Source organism: Haliotis rufescens, unplaced genomic scaffold, assembly GCF_023055435.1.
Source record: "Haliotis rufescens isolate VD_foot unplaced genomic scaffold, xgHalRufe1.0.p SCAF_3, whole genome shotgun sequence".
Lineage (NCBI taxonomy): Eukaryota > Metazoa > Mollusca > Gastropoda > Lepetellida > Haliotidae > Haliotis > Haliotis rufescens.
Window position 1 is genome coordinate 66724574 of NW_025964001.1, and position 16720 is coordinate 66741293.

Here is a 16720-nt window from a genome sequence, read left to right on the forward strand (position 1 = left end):
AAGAACATGTTTATTTTTAAACTTAAAACTTAAAGATTTATATAAGATAAAAGTTGCCATCCGTGGTCTCGTTTATCACCTGTCCGTGCTCCACGTTAGTTCCTGTCATTTATTCGAAGAAATAAGACTGTTTGACCCCGATCTGGAACAATTTCCGCTTGACAGTGACGACATGAAACCAGTTCATACCAGCCACTCTTCTACTGTTATGAAATATTAAAATGCATAGTTCTGTTTGCCTCGAACTGTAGTCATAATCCAGTACAATGATCTACTGACCCTGGTAGGCATGGCGCAAGCTCTAGTCTCGTGGAATCTCGGTGTCATCACTCATACCGTGCTGAACGAGAAGGGGGAGGTGTCATTGTCAAGGAATGTAAACAAGTGATTACAGAATGCTCCCCGGCCAATGCTCCGCGCAGCGACCGACGCTGTGACAAGTATTGTAACGGTTGTGTTACATCACACTCTGTGCATTGATCTGACTGAGAAACGCTTCTGAGCTTCAAGTGGGTTTAACTTTCCATGGACACCTTAGATACCATCTTGCCACCATTAAACCAACACACCGACGCATATTGATCGACGTTTAAAAAGCCCTTTGTAGCGAGCTCAGAATGTAAGTACGGAACATTCTTCTTTTTGGTAGAAAGTGTTAACCTGAGATTCTATATAAGCCTATATGGACGCCATAATTGAGATTTATCTGAACTTTCAATATACCAGGTTTGAAGAAAATATTGTGTATTTAATGATACATTATTCTCCAATGTCGAGACGATTCCAGTGATATTAAGTTGGATTTTAATTAAAGACGAACAGTGTACACAAGTATGGATTCTGTTTTTAGACTTTTTTTAGAGAGATTTTTTATTAAGTAAGGGGTTTTATGGCTTTTATTACATTCTTGCCTACCAGGCACTATAATTAGTGTAATGTTTGTAACTCACGCTGTCACTGTGGAATGAGGTTAATAATAAAACGGTTAGATTGATATCATTTAAATATGGTCAGAAATTCGTTGTGAATAACTTAAAACATTCGGTGCGGCAGATTCTTGCGTTAAGGAATTACAAAGCATATATTGTCAAGTAGCAGTAGAAGCTGTTAAATCCTGACCGGAATTTCATTTAAAACAAAACGTGTACTACAGAACGCCAATTACCTTTATCAAGGCAGGTCAATGGGGTAATGTTGTTTATTGCCCATGTAGTAAAGGCTGTGGACTTGGGAAGTAGACTCCACTGATGCATCATAGTGTTTATCTGTTTGTACATATTCAGGTCTGTGAACGTTTATATGTTGAACCTTGTAGTGAGTGAGAGAGTTTGGATTAACGCCGCTTTTAACAGCATTCCAGTCATATCGCGGCGTGTCAGCTTAATGTGGGAGGAAAGCCCGAAGTGATGCAGGTATCAGACGTTTACCACTTTGGTGAAACCCACGAGCACGGGTATGGTGCTGACAAACCTAGAAACATAATCAGGGCGAACCGGGATTTGAACCCACAATCATAGGTTTCTGGTGTGCCCAAGGGACGCAACTCTGCATAGTGAATCGCGGCGCCTTAGACGACTGGGCCACCAGTGTCCCTGAACCTTGTATATCTGTGAGGTAGATGTGTGAATTACATTCCCTACATTATTCAGTGAGTTGGCTCCATGGGTCCAAGTCGTAAATTGATATCTCTCTCAAAGGGACAGAAAATAGTGAACTAGAATAGTACAGTGAAGAATAGAGTAGAAATAGTTGAGAGTTATCCACTGACATTGTAAACATACGCTAATTAAACAGCAACTTCACTTTAAGTTTCAAATTTATTTTATTTTATTACATTTTTCATTGCTTATTACATTATTAGGGGATTTCACGTTTAGTTGATTGCAAGGTAAGTTCACGTTTAGTTAATGGAGTTTAGTTTCCACCGCGAACCAGCTTACCACTGCTATAAGACCCGTGAAGACCCGGGGTAGAATAGGTCTTCAGCAACCCATACTTGAAAAAGGCGACTATGCTTGTCGATAGAGGCAACTAACGGGATCGGGTGGTCAGGCTCGCTGACTTGATTGATACATGTCTTCGTATCCCAATTGCGTGAATCGAAGCTCATGCTATCAATCACTGGATTGTCTGGTCCAGACTCGATTATTTCCAGACCGCCGTCATATAGCTGGAATATTGCTGAGTGCGGCGTTAAACAACAAACCAACCAACCAACATCTGTTATGGACCTTTGCTCTTATAACATATTGACATATTGCATATTGCGCTCCACCCACCTGGATCTATAAACCCTGACATATCCCGTTATACAATCTGCCATTCACTGCCTGCATTTACCGTACGACATCAATGTCTGGAAGCTTGGTGTAAATTAGTGCAAGATAATGTCAAAATGAACTCGTTCCCAGAACTTCAGAATTTCCTGTGGTGTCAAGTTGCAAGGCCTTGGCTTGTCCCACAGAACACTGTTTTGATGGAATATGTATTCTTCTGTTGGTATTGTGTTTAACCTTATGGAATAATAAGGCTTAAAAATGTCAGTTCACCGGATAAGGAATCAAGATTTAATACATAATTAACGATTTTATTAATGGTGGGAAAGTAAGGCGTGCAGACCCCATACGACGGGGCACTGGGTTCCTTGCACCGTTAGCCAATCCCGTTATGACCTTTCACCCCTGTCACAATCCAGCTGTTAGGAAAACACGTACATCCAACGGTTTCTTTTCAAACCAATTGGGTCGGTGGTAAATAAAAATAAAATTACAGGAACATGATGTTTTTAAACGACCCTAAAATTATTGTAGGTGAGATTAAAGGAAGGGAAACTAAAATATCAGCGTAACTTGATTGTCATCTATTACAGAACCCAACGGAAAGTAACTAAAATTATATTTGAATTTACTGTTATGAAATATTATTCGTCTGTGGATCCTTGCACCAAGTATCAAATATCAGCATGATATAATCTGATCACGATATTAATAACATTGTCATATCAATAGTAAATAATATATATTTTCAAAGATTTGTCTCAAGAACTAGAACAGAGATGAACAAAACGGATGCGAGAAGTCCAAATACCGGAACGATCAGTGTGTGAAAATTAAATATGAACAACATAAATGGAATTATGAATTTATTTTCTGAGGAAATGATGGATGATTTTATTAATATGCGACCTCAGACAAAAATATTTTCCCACCTAAATTGCTCTTGTATCTATCCATGAACAGCCTTTACACTTTTCTGACTAGAACAACCCCGAACAAAACCGAAGTGCAAAATAAACTATACTTAACACTTGATTATATCATATGTTTGATTTTCAATTGAAAATGTTTTAAGTTGTTGATGTTATATCTAAATGAACTGTTCTGGTGCTTTGTCAGCAAGAAAAGACACATTTTCATGGTTTTATTTTTTTTACAAATATAATTGGATTTTGAACTTTTAAAAACATTTTAAAAACCCGCATAATACGCAACTGTGGATGGGTATATGTGAATCACATCTTTGAAAATCAATCATTTGCTTTTTCCGACACAAATTTACATTTCAATTTCAGTCATGTGGTCGTCAATTCAATTCTAACTCCAGTCGTCAATGAACCAATATGTTTACACAAAATTACCTTGCCACGGGTTACCTATCACAAACTGTTGCAGGAACGAGTGATGGTCAAACAGACATAGTCAAATTTAAAAACAGTTCAACTAAATTAAACACAAAGCCGGTATACTTTCTTTTGCCCCTCCCTATATTTTTTATATATATCTAATTCACAATTATTTATCAAATACCAAAGTCCAAATATGAGCTGTATAATTTATTCAATTCGTGAAGTAGTCCTTCATGTCTGTTATTCAGTTATGGCCTGATGAGACTCGTACGTGGTACGAGTTGAAAGCGCTAGCCATTCAAAATTGTGTTCAATCTTACTCCACTTATTTAATTAAATTTATTATTATATTGTGCCTGAGAGTTAGAACTTTACTGTGCTTTTTCTATATATATATATATATATATATATATATATATATATATATATATATATGCATCTCAGTTCATTAATAAACGATTCGAACACGGTTCGATATTATTCATAGTACATAAAGTATTCATTAAATAAATAAATAAATAAATAAATAAATAAATAAATAAATAAATAAAATGTCCAAAGTTAAACTTCACACAACGCTACTTCCTGGTGGCGTGATACTCCCCAAAACACTCCATCTACAATTCCCTTTTCCTAAAACTCTTTCGCAATCAACAAGCTCTTGTCTGACTGTCTGTTCTCTTCTTAAACACGATTTTGTCATTCTGGGCTGTTGATGTTAGTGGCCGGTCGTGTTTTATCAACACTAAGCTATTCCTGTGGTTTTAGCGCTGGGGATACCAGGGACTTAGAAAGCAAAATCCGCCTAAGGCCCTAGATATTTTCAAGGGTTGTTAATGGGTTGCACGGTGTACTGGGTACAAGTGAATTTCTATGTCAAGTTTTTTTTTCAATTCTGGTTAGGAACAAGTGCTCTGACATTGGATGGCCACTAAATCAAATGGAATATCAATGTTTTCACTTTTCCCCGACGATTCTATTATTCCAATAAATCACGCTGTAATAGACCAACGCAGAATGTCTGTTTATGGCCCGGGAACAGTTTGTATTTCTACGAGTTAATGAATTAATCATTTTCTATTAGAGTCTTGACATTGGAATAGTGTATACCTCTGGCTTTAGGGGATGACGCCGTTACAATACAATAAAAGGTAGCAGAAACTGTTGCACGTCCTGTCGTGTCATTTATTAATCTGACCGTGAAGATCCGGGTTAGAATTGGTCTTCATCAACCCATGCTTGTCGTAAGAGGCGACTAACGGGATCGGGTGGTCAGGCTCGCTGACTTGGTTGATGCATGTCATCGTGTCCCAATTGCATGGATGGATGCTCATGATAACAATCTCTGGATTGTCTGGTCCATGCAAGTGATCTTTGATAGTGGGTAATCTAAATAGACACAAAAATGCAGATTAATAAATATTTGTTTGTTGTTTAACACCGCCGTCATACATCTGGAATATTGCTGAGTGCGGTGTTAAACAACATTCAAACAAACGTTTATTAATCTGCATATTTTGTATCTATTTAGATTACTCACTACAAAGATCACCTGAAAGATTATATGAAACAGATTTTTACGTACGGGATCTGTCGAGATTGATACGGTTGTCGTGTAGTAGAAGGATGTACGTTTCAGATTAAGTTTTTGACATTTATTATTTTTTTGTTATTAGCAGACTGAAATAGACTGAACTTTGCTGTGTAGTCGTATACCGAGGTTTGATCCGACCCAAGGTCCTCATTATTAGAACATGGCAAGTCGTCGGGTTAAGGTACCTTGAGTTCAACATCACAATATCTTATGTTCGACATAACTTACTTACTAACCCTGGTTTCGAGATTGTATCAGCATTCAGTCATTGACATTCGTTGTTCCAAAACCGAGTCTAGAAACAAAACAAAACTCAGCTCAAAACAACAAAACAATGGCCATTCACCTAAACAGAAATTGTCGATTATGAGTATACCTGACCGATATGCCACGCACTTAATGGAAACGACACAGATAATTGTTGCATGAACAGCGCCTACAATAATTTGCAAAAATTACACATAAATCGTGGTTATTATTTATCAGTGACATAAATCATCGCAGATCAATACACAACTGTGATATTAATCCCGGCACACTTAATTAATGAGGGCGAGGCAGAAAGTTCTATGGAAATTCTTTTGCTATCGACAGCCATGGCGAAATGTGGCTGTAAACATATACTCACCGACGAAAGAAACGTGAATACCATACATGTTGGTTTATATGTGAAGAATTACTCATATTCAAAAGATACTAGATTGGTTCGACGCACAAACGAACATACTGGTATGTTCTGTGAACAGACGCGCATGAACGCATCACATGTGACGTCATAGATCCATGACTCGATATGCACCATTTGTCTCGTGCAGGTCACTCACTCACGTACAGAACGTATCCCATAAAGGAAAGAATATTGACGAACACTTATTTCAACGGAGATGAATAAACGAATAGGTTAAATATTGCGATTTTAGGATTTTGGAAAAAATAACAAAACAACAGTTTGATGAATACGGTTACAAATACATTCCTGTGAAGATTACGTAAATTGAGTAATTAATATCGGAAACGCACCGGTCATGCTCTAATATTAACTGTTAGACCAAGCGGTGTAATTTCACTCAACACGGTACTCGAACAACGGATGATTCGATGCTAATGTTTCGAGGGGTTTCGAGGTTTTACTGTAGTTATATATTAGTTTATTTATATTATTGCTTAATCATTGGATCTATTGGTTGTGTATTGTGTTTATCTGTTTATTCACTCACTCACTCACTCACTCACTATCACTGATTAAATGCCTGTTGATATCTCTGTCTGTAGTTAAGAAAGGTAGTTTAATTGATAAAAGGTGATCAGTTAGTGTTGTCAAATCAACTTGGACGCTGTGATTGATGACCTGGTTGATGCACGTCATCGTGTCCCAAATGCATGGATTGATGCTCATGATGTCAATCACTGGATTACCTGATCCAGATTCGATTATTTACAGACCGCCGTCATATAGCTGGAATATTGCTGAGTGCGGCGTTAAACAACAAACAAACAATAAACTTTTCAAAGCGGACTAAAACCTTACTCACTCACTTTCTCATATAAATCGAGTGTTCATAGGTTTTTTTCTTTCTTTTCAACAAATGATGATAAGTTCAACAATATTTCCTAAAACGACAGTTTATCAGCACAGCAGAGCAACAGTGCATATTCGATGAATTTATGGGGTTTGGATAAAAGAAAAAAAAGATTAAGGAATTTGGAATATCAAATCTCATTTCATACAAATGTACTCACTCACAGGATAAAGTAAACAGTCTCAGATACCAGTAATACTTGATAAGTCGCACGCTTATTGACCCGAGCGTTAGCAAGATTTAACAACAATTTGTCAGTCACAATAAAATCCACAAAAGCACATGTGAGAATTCGCGTGAAGTTGTGTGTTGGATAAGGTCACAAGTCGTGTCAACAATTATCACACGTCTTGATTGATGGGGATCGAAATGAGCTTGGTACCTGCTGACATATCATCAATATCCATTATTGTCCAGGGGATGAGGGGATCTGGGAGGATACGGGAGGGACGAGGACGATAGGACAGGTAATTCACACACCCAGGTGTCACCTTTATAACATGACTGCTTACATTGTAACATTCATAACATGGCTGCTTACGTTGTAACCTTTATAACATGGCTGCTTACGTTGTAACCTTTATAACATGGCTGCTTACGTTGTAACCTTTATAACATGGCTGCTTACGTTGTAACCTTTATAACATGGCTGCTTACGTTGTAACCTTCATAACATGGCTGCTTACGTTGTAAACTTTATAACATGGCTGCGTACGTTGTAACCTTTATAACATGGCTGCTTACGTTGTAACATTTATAACATGGCTGCTTACGTTGTAACATTTATGACATGGCTGCTTACGTTGTAACCTTTATAACATGGCTGCTTACGTTGTAACATTTATGACATGGCTGCTTACGTTGTAACATTTATGACATGGCTGCTTACGTTGTAACCTTTATAACATGGCTGCTTACGTTGTAACATTTATGACATGGCTGCTTACGTTGTAACATTTATGACATGGCTGCTTACGTTGTAACCTTCATAACATGGCTGCTTACGTTGTAACCTTTATAACATGGCTGCTTACGTTGTAACCTTTATAACATGACTGCTTACATTGTAACCTTTATAACATGGCTGCTTACATTGTAGCATTCATGACATGGCTGCTTACGTTGTAACATTCATGACATGGCTGCTTACGTTGTAACCTTTATAACATGGCTGCTTACGTTGTAACCTTCATAACATGGCTGCTTATGTTGTAACCTTCATAACATGGCTGCTTACGTTGTAACCTTTATAACATGGCTGCTTACATTGTAACCTTTATAACATGGCTGCTTACGTTGTAACCTTTATAACATGGCTGCTTACGTTGTAACCTTTATAACATGGCTGCTTACGTTGTAACATTCATAACATGGCTGCTTACGTTGTAACCTTTATAACATGGCTGCTTACATTGTAGCATTCATGACATGGCTGCTTACGTTGTAACATTCATGACATGGCTGCTTACGTTGTAACCTTTATAACATGGCTGCTTACATTGTAGCATTCATGACATGGCTGCTTACGTTGTAACATTCATGACATGGCTGCTTACGTTGTAACCTTTATAACATGGCTGCTTACATTGTAGCATTCATGACATGGCTGCTTACGTTGTAACATTCATGACATGGCTGCTTACGTTGTAACCTTTATAACATGGCTGCTTACATTGTAGCATTCATGACATGGCTGCTTACGTTGTAACATTCATGACATGGCTGCTTACATTGTAACCTTTATAACATGGCTGCTAACGTTGTAACCTTTATAACATTACTGCTTACGTTGTAACCTTTATAACATGGCTGCTTACGTTGTAACCTTTATAACATGGCTGCTTACATTGTAACATTTATAACATGTTTGCTTGCATTGTAACCTTTATATTCTAGCTGCTTACGTTGTAACCTTTATAACATGGCTGCTTACATTGTAACATTTATAACATGTTTGCTTGCATTGTAACCTTTATATTCTAGCTGCTTACGTTGTAACCTTTATAACATGGCTGCTTACATTGTAACCAATATAGCATGGCCGCTTACATTGTAACCTTCATGACATAGTTTCCTACGTTGAAACTTTCATGGGCTGGTATATGCACTATCCTTCCCGAAATGCATGGTTGCTTTCATCAATCAATATAACTTTCTAAGGACTACCATCTAAATCAAGTGGACGTGAATTATGCAATTTACACAATTCACACACCATGAACACGTCAACATCGACATGACGTCTACTTCATCGACGTGTCGCTACGTCTGCGTGTGCAGCATGCACATTACATTTAACAGATTTATATTGTCTCTCCCCGCCCACGCAATTCCTTGTCAGTTGTCGACGCCAAGCCGAGTCCTGAGTGTGAGACTCGATGCTTGTTGTCTCGTGGAGAAGGTTTGCCTGCGAACCTAAACCCCTCTTATCGGATAAAGACAGGGCGGGGAATTCTGCTGATTGCAAATCATTCAGCTAAAAATATCTCGGAGTAATCATTTTCTTTGATGTGTCAATCTCGCACTAATTGCTGCGGCTTCTAATTTGGGATTGATGAGGGTTTATGATTCAGCGCCATCGATCTCATCGTAATCAAGAGGACAATGTATTTCATTCAAGCAAGTAGTTGTTATCCTGATCGATATTTCCATGACAGTTGACATGAATAGATGTTAAAACATGAAACAAAGTTAAGAAACAGGATTGTACAGGTTAGAAATACTGTATGTGTACGAAGACCCCCTTGATTTAAACATATTTTATTCACAAAAAGTGAATGGGATTGGGTACGAGTTAGGATCCCCCTAACCTCCCATCGGTAACCCTCACCCCTCTTCACTGTCCCTCCTCCCTTACCCCGTCCCATCGCCTCCCCCCTCAACTAGGGGGGCACGGGTGGCCCAGTCGTCTAAGGCGCGGCAATTCGCTGTGCAGTGTTGCGTCCCTTGGGCACGCCAGAAACCTATGGCTGAATGTTCGAATCCCGGTTCACCCCGATTATGTTTCTAGGTTTGTCAGCACCATACCCGTGCTCGTGGGTTTCACCGATGTGGTAAACGTCTGAGACCTGCATCACTTGGGGCTTTCCTCCAACATTAAGCTGACACGCCGTGATATAACTGGAATACTGTTAAAAGCGGCGTTAAACACTACTCACTCACTCACCCTCCCAACTACCCCCGTTTCATCCCAACCCGCACAAACCGATAATTTCCCACTCACCCTCCTTCAAATCCATGCCCCCACCCCTACCCTGATAATATCACGCCGACTCTACCCCCTGCCCTCCTTATCCCCACCCGGCACTGTCACCTGGCTTGCTCGTATTTCTCAACACGAGTCCAGTAAGGTTTACAATTAAATTCTATGACCAGAGCAACAGGAGCACCCGTACAGCCACACAAAGCCCCTGCCCTGACCGTCAGCCCGCCTGTCTCCCTCGCTCAAAGAAAGTGATTATACCTTGGCTATGGCAGTACTACACCTCGACCAAATCAATCCAGTAAACCGTTGTATGGTAAGTAGTAAGGATATACAGCCATCCCAAACAGGCGCGGGTATGACTTGTCAGGTAGCCATGCCTTAATTCTCATTATCTGTATAGGCACACGAGGAATCAATCATGATTGGCGATATGTCCAAGATTTTGTGATCAATTATCTTTCAATGGGACTTTATGTGGCTGATTGAGGAGGCTTTCAAGGGTATAGTCGTCCCTAAGTCAAGGAAGGGCGTTCTAGGAGGCACTGGCCTGTATGTACAACATGGTGGCCGTAGGGTACAGGTGTGGTCGGCAGGGTGGAGGCGTTCACTGGGTGAGTAAAGCAGATCTGGGGTTGGGGGTAGGGCTATCATAATTGCTCATACGTACTATGGCAAGAGAGGTAGTGAGCAACAATCGTTTTTGTGGGTTTTGATGCGAACACATTTGTATGGGTTCTCGGGTTTGTTGTTCGCAGGCTTGTAGAATCTACACACTGAACTTGTACATTGCATTTGTACATAGAAAATGTAACTTTAGTAAAAGCATGGATGTGTTTGGATTGAGGTAAGATTTTATTTAAAGTCGGGTTCCAGAGTTAAGCTTGGGGAGTTGGTCTGCGGTGGCAAGTGGTATTAGCAGTGGGTTGATTCTCAAAGTGATGTAAGATTTAAAGGGATTTGAGATGGGGGTGTAGGAGGCTGACTGCTTAGAGGAATGACATTGTCAGGGGTGATTACAGGGTAGATACATACAACTCGGGTGGATGTGTAGATGTAAAGGGTAGATACAAAAAACTCGGGTGGATGTGATGATGTACAGGGTAGATACAAACAACCAGGGTGGATGTGTTGATGTACAGGGTAGATACATACAACCAGGGTGGATGTGTTGATGTACAGGGTAGATAGAAACAACTCGGGTGGATGTGTTGATGTACAGGGTAGATACATACAACTCGAGTGGATGTGTTGATGTACAGGGTAGATACATACAACCAGGGTGGATGTGTTGATGTACAGGGTAGATACATACAACTCCGGTGGATGTGTTGATGTACAGGGTAGATACATACAACCGGGTGGGTGTGTTGATGTACAGGGTAGATACATACAACCCGGGTGGATGTGTTGACGTACAGGGTAGATACATACAACTCGGGTGGATGTGTTGATGTACAGGGTAGATACATACAACCAGGGTGGATCTTTTGATGTACAGGGTAGATACATACAACTCGGGTGGATGTGTTGATGTACAGGGTAGATACATACAACTCGGGTGGATGTGTTGATGTACAGGGTAGATACATACAACCCGGGTGGATGAGTTGATGTACAGGGTAGATACATACAACTCGGGTGGATGTGTTGATGTGCAGGGTAGATACATACAACTCGGGTGGATGTGTTGATGTACAGGGTGGATACATACAACCCGGGTGGATGAGTTGATGTTCAGGGTAGATACATACAACTCGGGTGGATGTGTTGATGTACAGGGTAGATACATACAACCAGGGTGGATGTGTTGATGTACAGGGTAGATACATACAACCAGGGTGGATGTGTTGATGTACATTGTAGATACATACAACTCGGGTGGATGTGTTGATGTACAGGGTAGATGCATACAACCAGGGTGGATGTGTTGATGTACAGGGTAGATACATACAACTCGGGTGGATGTGTTGATGTACAGGGTAGATACATACAACTCGGGTGGATGTGTTGATGTACAGGGTAGATACATACAACCAGGGTGGATGTGTTGATGTACAGGGTAGATACACACAACCAGGGTGGATGTGTTGATGTACTGGGTAGATACATACAACTCGGGTGGATGTGTTGATGTACAGGGTAGATACATACAACCAGGTGGATGTGTTGATGTACAAGGTAGATACATACAACTCGGGTGGATGTGTTGATGTACAGGGTAGATGCATACAACCAGGGTGGATGTGTTGATGTACAGGGTAGATACATACAACACGGGTGGATGTGTTGATGTACAGGGTAGATGCATACAACCAGGGTGGATGTGTTGATGTACAGGGTAGATACATACAGCCAGGGTGGATGTGTTGATGTACAGGGTAGATACATACAACCCGGGTAGATGTGTTGATGTACAAGGTAGATACATACAACTCGGGTGGATGTGTTGATGTACAGGGTAGATGCATACAACCAGGGTGGATGTGTTGATGTACAGGGTAGATACATACAACTCGGGTGGATGTGTTGATGTACAGGGTAGATACATACAACTCGGGTGGATGTGTTGATGTACAGGGTAGATACATACAACCAGGTGGATGTGTTGATGTACAGGGTAGATACATACAACCCGGGTAGATGTGTTGATGTACATTGTAGATACATACAACTCGGGTGGATCTTTTGATGCACAGGGTAGATACATACAACTCGGGTGGATGTGTTGATGTACAGGGTAGATGCATACAACCAGGGTGGATCTTTTGATGTACAGGGTAGATACATACAACTCGGGTGGATGTGTTGATGTACAGGGTAGATACATACAACCAGGTGGATGTGTTGATGTACAGGGTATATACATACAACTCGGGTGGATGTGTTGATGTACAGGGTAGATACATACAACTCGGGTGGATGTGTTGATGTACAGGGTAGATACATACAACCAGGGTGGATGTGTTGATGTACAGGGTAGATACATACAACTCGGGTGGATGTGTTGATGTACAGGGTAGATACATACAACTCGGGTGGATGTGTTGATGTACGGGGTAGATACATACAACTCGGGTGGATGTGTTGATGTACAGGGTAGATACATACAACTCGGGTGGATGTGTTGATGTACAGGGTAGATACATACAACTCGGGTGGATGTGTTGATGTACAGGGTAGATACATACAACCAGGTGGATGTGTTGATGTACAGGGTATATACATACAACCAGGTGGATGTGTTGATGTACAGGGTAGATACATACAACTCGGGTGGATGTGTTGATGTACAGGGTAGATACATACAACCAGGGTGGATGTGTTGATGTACAGGGTATATACATACAACCAGGGTGGATGTGTTGATGTACAGGGTAGATACATACAACCAGGGTGGATGTGTTGATGTACAGGGTAGATACATACAACTCGGGTGGATGTGTTGATGTACAGGGTAGATACATACAACCAGGGTGGATGTGTTGATGTTTGTTGTTTGACGCCACTTTTACCAAGTAATGTTGATAATATTTATGAATGAGCATACGATCGTTTTGACTATGGTTTCATTCAACACAATGCTTTGATTATACCGAATGTATATTACATACCGACATCCAGTATGTTTCTGGTTGCTTTTGTAAGTTTATAGAACCGTGGGTATTGTTACATTGCCTTATAGTCCATCTCTATAATCTATTCAAACGATTTATCACGTATGCTGAAACCTCCACCCCAATATTTCACAAAGGAATAGCAGTTTTTAAATCACCCGTCACATATGGCACCCTTCATATCGGGAACGATACGTTGCCGAGGGCAGAACACGATTGAAATTGACATCAGCTATGAACACACTGCTGACGACTGACGAGCACCTGTCAACACTTTATAGCTACATGCGGATGCTGCTGTCAGAATGATGTATGTCAATACATGACTCTCAGATCGGAGCGTGCATGTATCAACGCTCGCTCCGTTCTAGCCGGTTCGTAACGATCATTAATTTGAGCCGAGTCATTGCTTCATACGAGTGAACTGTTTTGGAAACATACAACATATAATAATGGCAGTCTACTGGGGTGATTGATGAAGGTTGGGATTGCATATATTCCACGCAAACATACTTGCTACCTGAGTCAATGGGGTTTGAGATACTTTAAGTAGTGTTGCAGTATTTCTGCAAGAACAAAAAAATTGGTTTAAAGATTTGTAACCGAAACTCGATACTTTACAGTTTCTTTGTAAAATTTCTGATTTCGACCACGACGTAAATTCTCATCAAACGGGTTCGTCATCTTCGCCAACACGGCGTTTCAGAAATACCCTCACATACCTTGTCTTACTAGGTTTTTTGGTTCCACGGGATATCAATGCCATTGTTGTTTGCTGATGACATAGTTTTAATCAATGATTGTGTTATTGGCTTGCAAAGGAAACTAGATGTCCTTGATTGAGGTTTTAAAATTGATGGGGCTTCGAGGTTAATATGGTTAAATCTAATAGAATTGTCTTCAGAATTGGTGGTTACTTAAAGAAATCTAAGAAGTGGCATTATAGAGTTTCGCAAACTGTTACATATTATGAATATTTTGGAATGGTCTTTTCGTCTATATTAATTTGATCGACGGTCTGTGAGAAATTATCTATACAGGCAAAAAAGGCACCGGTTCCTGTGTCTTCCATACTAAAAATATATCATTCAGCATCATTCCACAGCTCCTGTTATATTGTATTGCTCCGAAATTTTGGGTGTTAGGGTATTTAAGAAAAAAACGACGAGTGGGAGTTGTTTGTCGTACAATAAAACACTGCAGGGAGAAAAACCATTAAAGTGCTGCAATGTCGCTATGGTCACTCTGTGGATAAAGAAAGTTTCCTGTCTTGTTGCACATGTATGCAAACATAAAAATCATTATGCCATGTTCTATTTAAAGTGATGGTGCTGCGCACAGAACTTTTAGTTTTGTTGTAATTATTACCAAGTCAATTTGTCTCACTCACTCACTCACTCACTCACTCACTCACTCACTCACTCACTCACCCACTCACTCACTAAAAATTATTCAAAAATAAATTTACAAATTCCTTAGTTAAGATACAGAATATTTGTCTTGCCTTTGCATGTGTTTGTGCCACCGACAGGATACTCTACCGTTTTCGCGAACACCTGGTATCTTCACTTAGTCTATTTGGTAGTGATTCATAAACACATGCTCATGATATATTTGGAATCGTTCAATCGACGAGAGATTTCTATTGGATATTTGGAAAGGGTTTTGTCGCTTGATTTACAGATATTTTCAAGTTAGATTTGGGCAAGCATATTTCCTATGATGTTCCCAGAATTCAGTGGTTGCGAACCTCCATATGTATCATCTATACATCGTATATATGTCATAGATGCCGAGTAGTTACCGACACTGCGGATAGCACCCCAAGTTCTCCGAACGCTTCAGCTCCGTATCACGCGACTGTTTTGGGTGTGAGTGAGTGAGTGAGTGAGTGAGTATGGTTTTATGCCGCTTATAACAATATTCCAGCAATATCACGGCGGGGGATACAAGAAATGGGCTTCACACATTGTACCCATGTCGGGAATCGAACCCGGGTCTTCGGCGTGACGAGCGAACGCTTTAACCACTATTCAATATACGACGTCATCAAGAAATAACGTCATGATAAAACAATAATTTATCGTGAAATAAACCAGGCTTCGTTCTTCATTGTCCTTTGCGATTTTTTAAGTTGCAATCTTATCTTAATATATATGCACGTCATTCAATCACCGTGTTAAACCAAGGTATTGTTAGTCTGAAATCGTAAAAAAACTGTTATTTAACGTTCAGTGAAGTAACTTTCTAGGAAGAGGGCGGAGAGTCGATGTGAGGTACGTGTAGGCAGTGTTAGCAACGAGGAAGTTTTATTTGATTTAATACGTCCAAATGTCCACCTCTATTTCAAGGATCGTTCGTAATGTCAACTACAGTAGACTACAGTTAAAACGAACACGCTTATAACAAACTGACGGATATAACGAACTCACTTTTTGGTCCCGACCATTTGCTGTAGTTATGCTGTATATATGCTTATAACGAACTTCGGTTATAACGAACTAAAATAAGTAGTCCCTTTGAGTTCGTTATAACCGTAGTTTACTGTATTCGTGTATTCTCATCTAGGAGATAAACGTTCTGTGTTTTTAATTTCGAGCTCTGTCACTGTAGGCTTGTCGATGGACATTGAAATGAAGTGGAAAACACGTTATGAAATTTGACACGTTAAACGTGACGCACTGAGGTATATTCTGGTCACTGTTTCAAGCATAAACCTTGTTGAAGGTCATATATACATAGATGTGGCAGTAATAGAACTGTTGCAACTCTCGAAATGCCGTCCACGTGTATACCATAAAACTTTTTGAAAGCTTTACTAAAGCCTTGACTGTTATAACCCTGATCAAATAACTTCGAGTGTCGTATGACGCCCTTTCAAATCTTCGTAGAAAGAGCATGCTCGGTTGTACCTTAAAATTGTAAAATGTAGACGCCAAAGGCTGGAGCTTCTGGAATATTGCTCGACATAAAGTAACGAACTATTTCTTGTATAGGGAATCATAAACACATGCTCATGATATAATCGGAACCGTACTATCGACTCTGCTTTTAGCAGATATTTATTATGAATATGAAAATAATATTGTCGCTTTTATTGCC

The 16720-nt window shown here is 39.9% G+C and overlaps 1 protein-coding gene across 6 annotated transcripts in view; it reads left to right on the top strand.

Annotated features, from left to right (window-relative positions):
- The window catches only part of LOC124151493, a 46292-nt gene that overhangs the window by 19068 nt on the left and 10504 nt on the right, over positions 1-16720 (top strand). The window contains exon 1 of one of the 6 annotated variants that reach the window (XM_046523996.2): positions 435-619. The exons of 3 other annotated variants lie outside the window; for them this stretch is intronic. The gene's annotated coding sequence lies outside the window, so the exon portion shown is untranslated. Of the gene's footprint in view, positions 1-434; positions 620-10186; positions 10318-10394; positions 10616-16720 lie in introns of those variants that run through there. 2 more of the 6 variants (XM_048403316.1, XM_046523994.2) reach the window with 2 other exon arrangements.